This window comes from Crinia signifera, chromosome 9 (assembly GCF_055691185.1).
Source record: "Crinia signifera chromosome 9, ASM5569118v1, whole genome shotgun sequence".
Taxonomy (NCBI): domain Eukaryota; kingdom Metazoa; phylum Chordata; class Amphibia; order Anura; family Myobatrachidae; genus Crinia; species Crinia signifera.
In genome coordinates this window covers 22,063,554-22,073,464 of record NC_139225.1, presented here as the reverse complement: position 1 = coordinate 22,073,464, position 9,911 = coordinate 22,063,554, and positions in this window count along the sequence as shown.

Genomic DNA, 9,911 nt, shown 5'->3' with positions numbered 1-9,911 from the left:
TGTGGGGGACAGAGTACACGCAGGGTCAGTAGGGTGAGGGGCAGGGTACACACAGGGACAGTGGGGGGACAGATTTACCTGGGTTCAGCTGCTCCTCTGATGGCTTCTTTCTGCCTTCCCGATGGCAACTAAAGGAAGCGCCTGAATCTGGTCCGCAGGCTGTGGAAGCGCCTCAGTCCCGGCGGTACCATGGGGTAGTCAGCGTCTGGGCAGGAAATATAATAATAGTAATATTAAAGGGCACAGCGTACACAAGGAGGGGGTACAGCGTACACACGGAGGGGGGCACAGCGTACACACGGAGGGGGGCACAGCGTACACATGGAGGGGGGCACAGCGTACACACGGAGGGGGGCACAGCGTACACACGGAGGGGGGCACAGCGTACACACAGAGGGGGGCACAGCGTACACACAGAGGGGGGCACAGCGTACACACAGAGGGGGGCACAGCGTACACACGGAGGGGGGCACAGCGTACACACGGAGGCACTGGGGGTGGGACAGCGTATTCACGGGGGCACTGGGGGGGGAAATAACGTACACACGGGGGCACTGGGGGTACAGCGTACACACAGGGGGAACTGGGGGTGAGCATACACACACGGGCACTGTACACACAGAAGCACTGGGTGGGCAGTGTACACACGGGGCACTGGGGGGGACAGCGTACACACGCGGGCACTGGTGGGGACAGAGCACATACGGGGGCACTGGTGGGGACAGAGCACATACGGGGCACTGGGGGGGCAGCGCACACACGGGGCACTGGGGGGTAACAGCGCACACACGGGGCACTGGGGGGGAACAGCGCACACACGGGCACTGGGGGGGGAACAGCGCACACACGGGGCACTGGGGGGGGAACAGCGCACACACGGGGCACTGGGGGGGCACAGCGTACACACGGAGGGGGGGCACAGCGTACACACGGAGGGGGGCACAGCGTACACACGGAGGGGGGCACAGCGTACACACGGAGGGGGGGCACAGCGTACACACGGAGGGGGGCACAGCGTACACACGGAGGGGGGGCACAGCGTACACACGGAGGGGTGGCACAGCGTACACACGGAGGGGGGCACAGCGTACACACGGAGGGGGGCACAGCGTACACACGGAGGGGGGGCACAGCGTACACACGGAGGGGGGCACAGCGTACACAAGGAGGGGGGCACAGCGTACACACAGAGGGGTGGCACAGCGTACACACGGAGGGGTGGCACAGCGTACACACGGAGGGGTGGCACAGCGTACACACGGAGGGGTGGCACAGCGTACACACGGAGGGGGGCACAGCGTACACACGGAGGGAGGGCACAGCGTACACACGGAGGGGGGCACAGCGTACACACGGAGGGGGTCACAGCGTACACACGAAGGGGGGGCACAGCGTACACACGGAGGGGGGGCACAGCGTACACACGGAGGGGGGGCACAGCGTACACACGGAGGGGGGCACAGCGTACACACGGAGGGGGGGCACAGCGTACACACGGAGGGGGGCACAGCGTACACACGGAGGGGGGGCACAGCGTACACACGGAGGGGGGGCACAGCGTACACACGGAGGGGGGCACAGCGTACACACGGAGGGGGGGCACAGCGTACACACGGAGGGGGGCACAGCGTACACACGGAGGGGGCATAGCGTACACGCGGGGGGCATTGGGGGCACAGCGTACACACGGAGGGGGGGCACAGCGTACACACGGAGGGGGGGCACAGCGTAAACACGGAGGGGGGGCACAGCGTACACACGGAGGGGGGGCACAGCGTACACACGGAGGGGGTCACAGCGTACACACGAAGGGGGGGCACAGCGTACATACGGAGGGGGGGCATAGCGTACACACGGAGGGGGGGCATAGCGTACACACGGGGGGCATTGGGGGGAACAGCGTACACATGTGGGCACTGAAGGGGGACAATGAACACACGGGGGCACTGGGGGGAGCAGCGTACACACACGGGGGCACTGGGCTAGGCAACGTACATATGGGGGCACTGCGGGGGTACAGCAAACACGTGGGGGTACTGGGGGGTACATCGCACACACGGGGGGCACTGGGGGGAGAGCGTACACACAGGGGCACGGGGGGGAAAGAGCGTACACACGCGGGCACTTTACACACAGAAGCACTGGGGGGGCAGCGTACACACGGGGGTACTGGGGGGGCAGAGCACACACGGGGCACTGGGGGGGGGGGCAGCGTACTGCGGGGGACAGAGCACACACAGGGGCACTGGGGGCAGAACACACACGGGGCACTGGGGCGGGGCAGAACACATATGGGGGGCACTGGGGGGGACAGAACACACACAGGGCACTGGGGGTGACAGAACACACACAGAAGCACTGGGTGGACAGTGTACACACGGGGCACTGGGGGGGACAGCGTACACACGCGGGCACTGGTGGGGACAGAGCACATACGGGGGCACTGGTGGGGACAGCGTACACACGCGGGCACTGGTGGGGACAGAGCACATACGGGGGCACTGGTGGGGACAGAGCACATACGGGGGCACTGGTGGGGACAGAGCACATACGGGGCACTGGGGGTAACAGCGCACACACGGGGCACTGGGGGGGGAACAGCGCACACACGGGGCACTGGGGGGGAACAGCGCACACACGGGGCACTGGGGGGGCACAGCGTACACACGGAGGGGGGCACAGCGTACACACGGAGGGGGGCACAGCGTACACACGGAGGGGGGCACAGCGTACACACGGAGGGGTGGCACAGCGTACACACGGAGGGGTGGCACAGCGTACACACGGAGGGGGGGCACAGCGTACACACGGAGGGGGGGCACAGCGTACACACGGAGGGGGGGCACAGCGTACACACGGAGGGGGGGCACAGCGTACACACGGAGGGGGGGCACAGCGTACACACGGAGGGGGGGCACAGCGTACACGAGGAGGGGGGCACAGCGTACACACGGAGGGGGGGCACAGCGTACACACGGAGGGGGGGCACAGCGTACACACGGAGGGGTGGCACAGCGTACACACGGAGGGGGGCACAGCGTACACACGGAGGGGGGCACAGCGTACACACGGAGGGGGTCACAGCGTACACACGAAGGGGGGGCACAGCGTACACACGAAGGGGGGGCACAGCGTACACACGGAGGGGGGGCACAGCGTACACACGGAGGGGGGGCACAGCGTACACACGGAGGGGGGGCACAGCGTACACACGGAGGGGGGGCACAGCGTACACACGGAGGGGGGCACAGCGTACACACGGAGGGGGGGCACAGCGTACACACGGAGGGGGGGCACAGCGTACACACGGAGGGGGGGCACAGCGTACACACGGAGGGGGGCACAGCGTACACACAGAGGGGGGGCACAGCGTACACACGGAGGGGGGGCACAGCGTACACACGGAGGGGGCACAGCGTACACACGGAGGGGGGCACAGCGTACACACGGAGGGGGGGCACAGCGTACACACGGAGGGGGGCACAGCGTACACACGGAGGGGGCATAGCGTACACGCGGGGGGCATTGGGGGCACAGCGTACACACGGAGGGGGGGCACAGCGTACACACGGAGGGGGGGGCACAGCGTAAACACGGAGGGGGGGCACAGCGTACACACGGAGGGGGGGCACAGCGTACACACGGAGGGGGTCACAGCGTACACACGAAGGGGGGGCACAGCGTACATACGGAGGGGGGGCATAGCGTACACACGGAGGGGGGGCATAGCGTACACACGGGGGGCATTGGGGGGAACAGCGTACACATGTGGGCACTGAAGGGGGACAATGAACACACGGGGGCACTGGGGGAGCAGCGTACACACACGGGGGCACTGGGCTAGGCAACGTACATATGGGGGCACTGCGGGGGTACAGCAAACACGTGGGTGTACTGGGGGGTACATCGCACACACGGGGGGGCACTGGGGGGAGAGCGTACACACAGGGGCACGGGGGGGAAAGAGCGTACACACGCGGGCACTTTACACACAGAAGCACTGGGGGGGCAGCGTACACACGGGGGTACTGGGGGGGCAGAGCACACACGGGGCACTGGGGGGGGGGGCAGCGTACTGTGGGGGACAGAGCACACACAGGGGCACTGGGGGGCAGAACACACACGGGGCACTGGGGCGGGGCAGAACACATATGGGGGGCACTGGGGGGGACAGAACACACACAGGGCACTGGGGGTGACAGAACACACACGGGGCACTGGGGGGATCAGAACACACACGGGGAACGGGGTGGGGGACAGAGCACACACGGGGGCACTGGGGGGGATCAGCGCACACACTGGGCACTGGGGGGGGCAGCGTACACATGGGGACACTGGGTACACACGGGGACAGTGGGGTGGGGGACATGGTACACACAGGGACAGTGGGGTGGGGGACAGGGTACACACAGGGACAGTGGAGTGGGGGACAGGGTACACACAGGGACAGTGGAGTGGGGAACAGGGTACACACAGGGACAGTGGGGTGGGGAACAGGGTACACACAGGGACAGTGGGGTGGGGGACAGGGTACACACAGGGACAGTGGGGTGGGGGACAGGGTACACACAGGGACAGTGGGGTGGGGGACAGGGTACACACAGGCACTGGGGGGGACAGAGCACACACGTGGGCACTGGGGGGGGGGACAGAGCACACATGGGGTACTGGGGGGGAAAGCACGCACATGGGGGCACTGGGGGGTGCAGCGCACGCACGGGGCACTGGGGGGGCAGCGTACACACGGGGCACTGGGGGGGCAGCGTACACACGGGGGCACTGGGTACACACAGGGACAATGGGGTGGGGGACAGGGTACACGCAGGGACAGTGGGGGGGGACAGCGTACACACGGGGGCACTGGGGGGGGGGGACAGCGTACACAACGGGGGCACTGGGGAGGGCAGCGCACTGCGGGGGGACAGAGCACACACGGGGGCACTGGGGGAGACAGAACACACACGGGGCACTGGGGGGACAGAACACACACGGGGGCACAGAAAACACACGGGGGCACTAAGAGGGGACAGAACACACACGGGGGCACTGGGGGGGACAGCACCCACACGGGGGCACTGGGGGGGGTTGCAGCGCACACACGGGGGCACAGCGCACACACGGGCAATGGGGGTGGCAGAGTACACACGGGGGCACTGGGTACACACGGGGACAGTAAGGTGGGGGACAGGGTACACACAGGGACAGTGGGGTGGGGGACAGGGTACACACAGGGACAGTGGGGTGTGGGATAGGGTACACACAGGCACTGGGGGGGGGCAGAGCACACACTGGGGCACTTGGGGGTAACAGCATACACCTGGGGGCACTGGAGGGGACACACACACGGGGGCACTGGGGGGGGGGGACAGCGAACACACGGGGCACTGGGGGGGCAGCATACACACGGGGGCACTGGGGTGGGACAGCGTACACACAGGGGCACTGGGGGGGGCAGCGTACACACAGGGGCACTGGGGGAGGAGCGTACACATGGGGGCACTGGGGGGACAGCGTACACACGGGGACACTGGGTACACACTGGGACTTTGGGGGGCAGGGTACACACAGGGACAGTGGGGTGGTGGACAGAGTACACGCAGGGACAGTGGGGTGAGGGACAGGGTACATGCAGGGACAGTGGGGTGGGGGACAGGGTACACACAGGGACAGTGGGGGGACGGATTTACCTGTGTGCAGCTGCTCCTCTGATGGCTTCTTTCTGCCTTCCCGATGGCGGAGGCAACTCAAGGAAGCGCCTGAATCTGGTCTGCAGGCTGTGGAAGCGCCTCAGTCCCGGTGGTACCATGGGGTGGTCAGCATCTGGGCAGGAAATATAATAATAATAGTAATATTAAAGGGCACAGCGTACACACGGAAGGGGGCACAGCGTACATACAGAGGGGGGCACAGCGTACACACGGATGGGGGCACAGTATATACACGGGGGGCACAGCATACACATGGAGGCACTGGGGGTGGGACAGCGTATTCAGGTGGGCACTGGGGGGGGGAAACAACGTACACACGGGGGCACTGCAAGGGTACAGCACACACACAGGGGGCACTGGGGGTACAGCGCACACACAGGGGGAACTGGGGGGGAGAGCGTACACACAGGGGCACTGGGGGGTGGACAGCGTACACACGCAGGCACTGTACACACGGATGCACTGGGTGGGCAGCGTACACATGGGGCACTAGGGGGACAGCGCACACACGGGGGCACTGGGGGGGGCAGCACAACACATGGGGGCACTATGGGGGGGGACAGCGTACACACGGGGGCACTAGGGGGGAACAGCATACACACGGGGGCACTGGGGGGGCAGAGCACACACGGGTGCACATCGGGGGGGCAGCGTACACATGGGGGCACTGGGGGAGGAACAGTGTACACACGGGTGCACTGGGGGGGTGGAGAGCGTACACAAGAGGGGACAGCGCACACGGGGGGCAGCACACACAGGGGCACTGCGGGGGGCAGCACACACACAGGGGGCACTAGGGGGGGCAGCACACACACTGGGGCACTGGGGGGGGCAGCACGCACACGGGGGCACTGGGGGGGAGTGCACACACGGGGGCACTGGGGGGGACAGCATACACACGGGGGCACTGGGGGGTGGACAGCGTACACACGGGGGCACTGGGGGGTGGACAGCGTACACATGGGGGCACTGGGGGGTGGACAGCGTACACACGGGGGCACTGGGGGGGACAGCATACACACGGGGACACTGGGGGGGCAGCGTACACACGGGGGAACTGGGGGGGGGGCAGCGTACACACGGGGGCACTGGGGGGGGCAGCGTACACACGGGGGCACTGGGTACACACGGGGACAGTGGGGTGGGGGACAGGGTATGCACAAAGACAGTGGGGTGGGGGATAGGGTACATACAGGGACAGTGGGGGGACAGATTCACCTGGGTGCAGCTACTCCTCTGATGGCCCAGGTGGCTTCTTTCTGCCTTTCCGTTGGCGGAGGCAACTCAAGGAAGCGCCTGAATCTTGTCCGCAGGCTGTGGAAGCGCCTCAGTCCCGGCGGTACCATGGGGTGGTCAGCATCTGTGCAGGAAATAAAATAATAATATTAAAGGGCTCAGCATACACACAGAGGGGGGGCACAGCGTACACACGGAGGATGGGGCACAGCGTACACACGGAGGGGGGGGCACAGCGTACACACGGAGGGGGGGCACAGCGTACACACGGAGGGGGGGCACAGCGTATACACGGAGGGGGGGGGCACAGCGTACACACGGAGGGGGGGCACAGCGTACACACGGAGGGGGGGCACAGCGTACATACGGAGGGGGGGCACAGCGTACACACGGAGGGGGGGGGTACAGCGTACACACGGAGGGGGGTACAGCGTACACACGGAGGGGGGGGCATAGCGTACACATGGAGGGGGGGGGCATAGCGTACACACGGAGGGGGGGGGCATAGCGTACACACGGAGGGGGGGCACAGTGTACACACGGAGGGGGGGGCACAGCGTACACACGGAGGGGGGGCACAGCGTACACACGGAGGGGGGGCACAGCGTACACACGGAGGGGGGGCACAGCGTACACACGGAGGGGGGGGTACAGCGTACACACAGAGGGGGGTACAGCGTACACACGGAGGGGGGGGCATAGCGTACACATGGAGGGGGGGGGCATAGCGTACACACGGAGGGGGGGGGCATAGCGTACACACGGAGGGGGGGGCATAGCGTACACACGGAGGGGGGGCACAGTGTACACACGGAGGGGGGGGCACAGCGTACACACGGAGGGGGGGCACAGCGTACACACGGAGGGGGGGCACAGCGTACACACGGAAGGAGTACTGGTATGGGCGGGCACAGCATTGGGATTAGGCTGGCACTGGGAGAGGCAGCTTTTGGGACAGTATGGGCAGACTCACCCTAGGCTGGCTGACAGTATGGGCACAGCACTGGGGTGGAAGCTAGCAGTAGGGGCAGAGTAAGGTTACTAGGCTGGCATTGGCAGAGGGGAGGGGGCACAGTGTGGGCACATAAATAGGGGAGGGGGACGCCCTGCATGTAACGCTGGGTTAAAGGAGGCGGCTGACACCCGGGGACAGAGGGTGACAGCTGCCCCTCCCCGCATAGCCCGCAGCCTGCCGGGGACAGCCGGCTGCTGCAGCGGGATATGTATAGACGGAGCGGGAGTGTTCAGAATGGGGGTCGGGCTAGGAGCCCGACCCCTGGCGTCTTTACTCACGAATTTGCGCCGTGCGCCCGCTCCGGACCCCGCGCCGCGGCCGGGCTTTCAAATCTAGGCCGCGGCTTCCGGCTACTGTGTAGGCCGCAATCTGCCCCGACTCCGCTGCCCCACGCCGGCCATATCCCCCGCTTCAGGGGATCAAGCGGGGTCCCACCAGCCAAGTCCTGCCCGCAATTAGTGTCCAGGGAGCAGGTATGTGCTCATCACAGCGGGTGCTCGGAGGTCGCATCTCCGTCGGCCATCTTGGTGCACACAAGTGAAGCCACTCTGTGTACACCCCCTATAGTCACTTCTGCGGCTGCGCAACAAGTTGAGCCCTCCTATCTCTATAATGGGGGACGTTTCACTAAATTAAAAAAAAACTGTACCTATCTGAAAATCCTCAACCCCAAAAGGCACTCCACTGGGACAATATCTACCTAATAAAACAAACCCCAAGTCTCAATTGTTCCCCTACCCCGAGTTATGCCTTCCCAAAAAAACCCTCATAGACTAACATGTGTGACAAAGTGTCATTTCTGAAGTGTCAGAAAAAAACTGGCAGTTGGAAGTTTAGATCGCTCCCAATTGGTCATTTTTTAATATTTCGCCCTGAAATTTGGCACACAGCACCGGTTGACGATTCTACGCGTACATGCCAAATTTCAGCTCAGTACGCCCAGTCACTTTTGAGGTGCAGTCCCTCAAACACCATGCCCCCATCCGAAAAGTTCCCTATGGGAAAAATCCGTTCGTTGGATTCAGCCTTAATATAAGGGCACTACCGTGCCCTTATATATATATATATATATATATATATATATATATATATATATATATATATATATATATATATATATAGTAGGGGGATGCTTGAGACCTGTGACAGGATCCACAAGAACGAGGCGGCACTCCAAAGGGCTCCTGGTTTTTAAACCATATTTATTGGTGTAGAAAAAGCAAAAGGTCTACAGCGTCATCTGTCGACGTTTCAAGGCCGTGTCGGCCTTTTCATCAGGACGTGGGCTTGAGAAAGTGCAAAGTGCATCCAGAGCAGAGATGTTACTCCGTCGGCGTCTATATTCAGAATGATTTCTGGCCAATCAGGAGCCAAGTTTCTCGGCTCCTGATTGGCCGAGAAATCATTCTGTTCACAGATGGCGAAGAGGAAACATCTCAGCGCCGGGCAAAGTCCTTCAAGCCGGGTACCAGTCGGGAGCAGCGCTGTCACCGGAGGTCGCCGCCGGGGAGCAGGTGAGTAGGATTTGCCTCCTTAGGTACCCCTCTGGACTACCACGGATCCCGGACCCCGGATTCTTCACGCCAGGAGCCCCGGAACCCCAGGACCAGCCCCGGAACCAGGACCAAGGCCCCGGAACCGGACTCTTCTGCCCTGGAGCCCCGGAGCCCGGACCCAGGATCCAGGGACCGACCTACGGGCTCAAGGTAGGTAAGTATCAGTGTGTGTGTGTTTTGTGTGTATTAAAGTTTTATTTTACAGGGTGTCAGTGTGATTTTGTGCACTATTTTTTTCACTGCAGAACTACAAGTGCCAGCGGGCCCTTTAATGCCCCGCATGCTGGGACTTGTGGTTCCCCAAGTCCCAGCATGCGGGGTAGGCTTGCTGGGACTCATAGTTCGCCAGTAAAGAACAATAGTTTTTATCCTTTTTTTTACACAAGTCATCAGCCC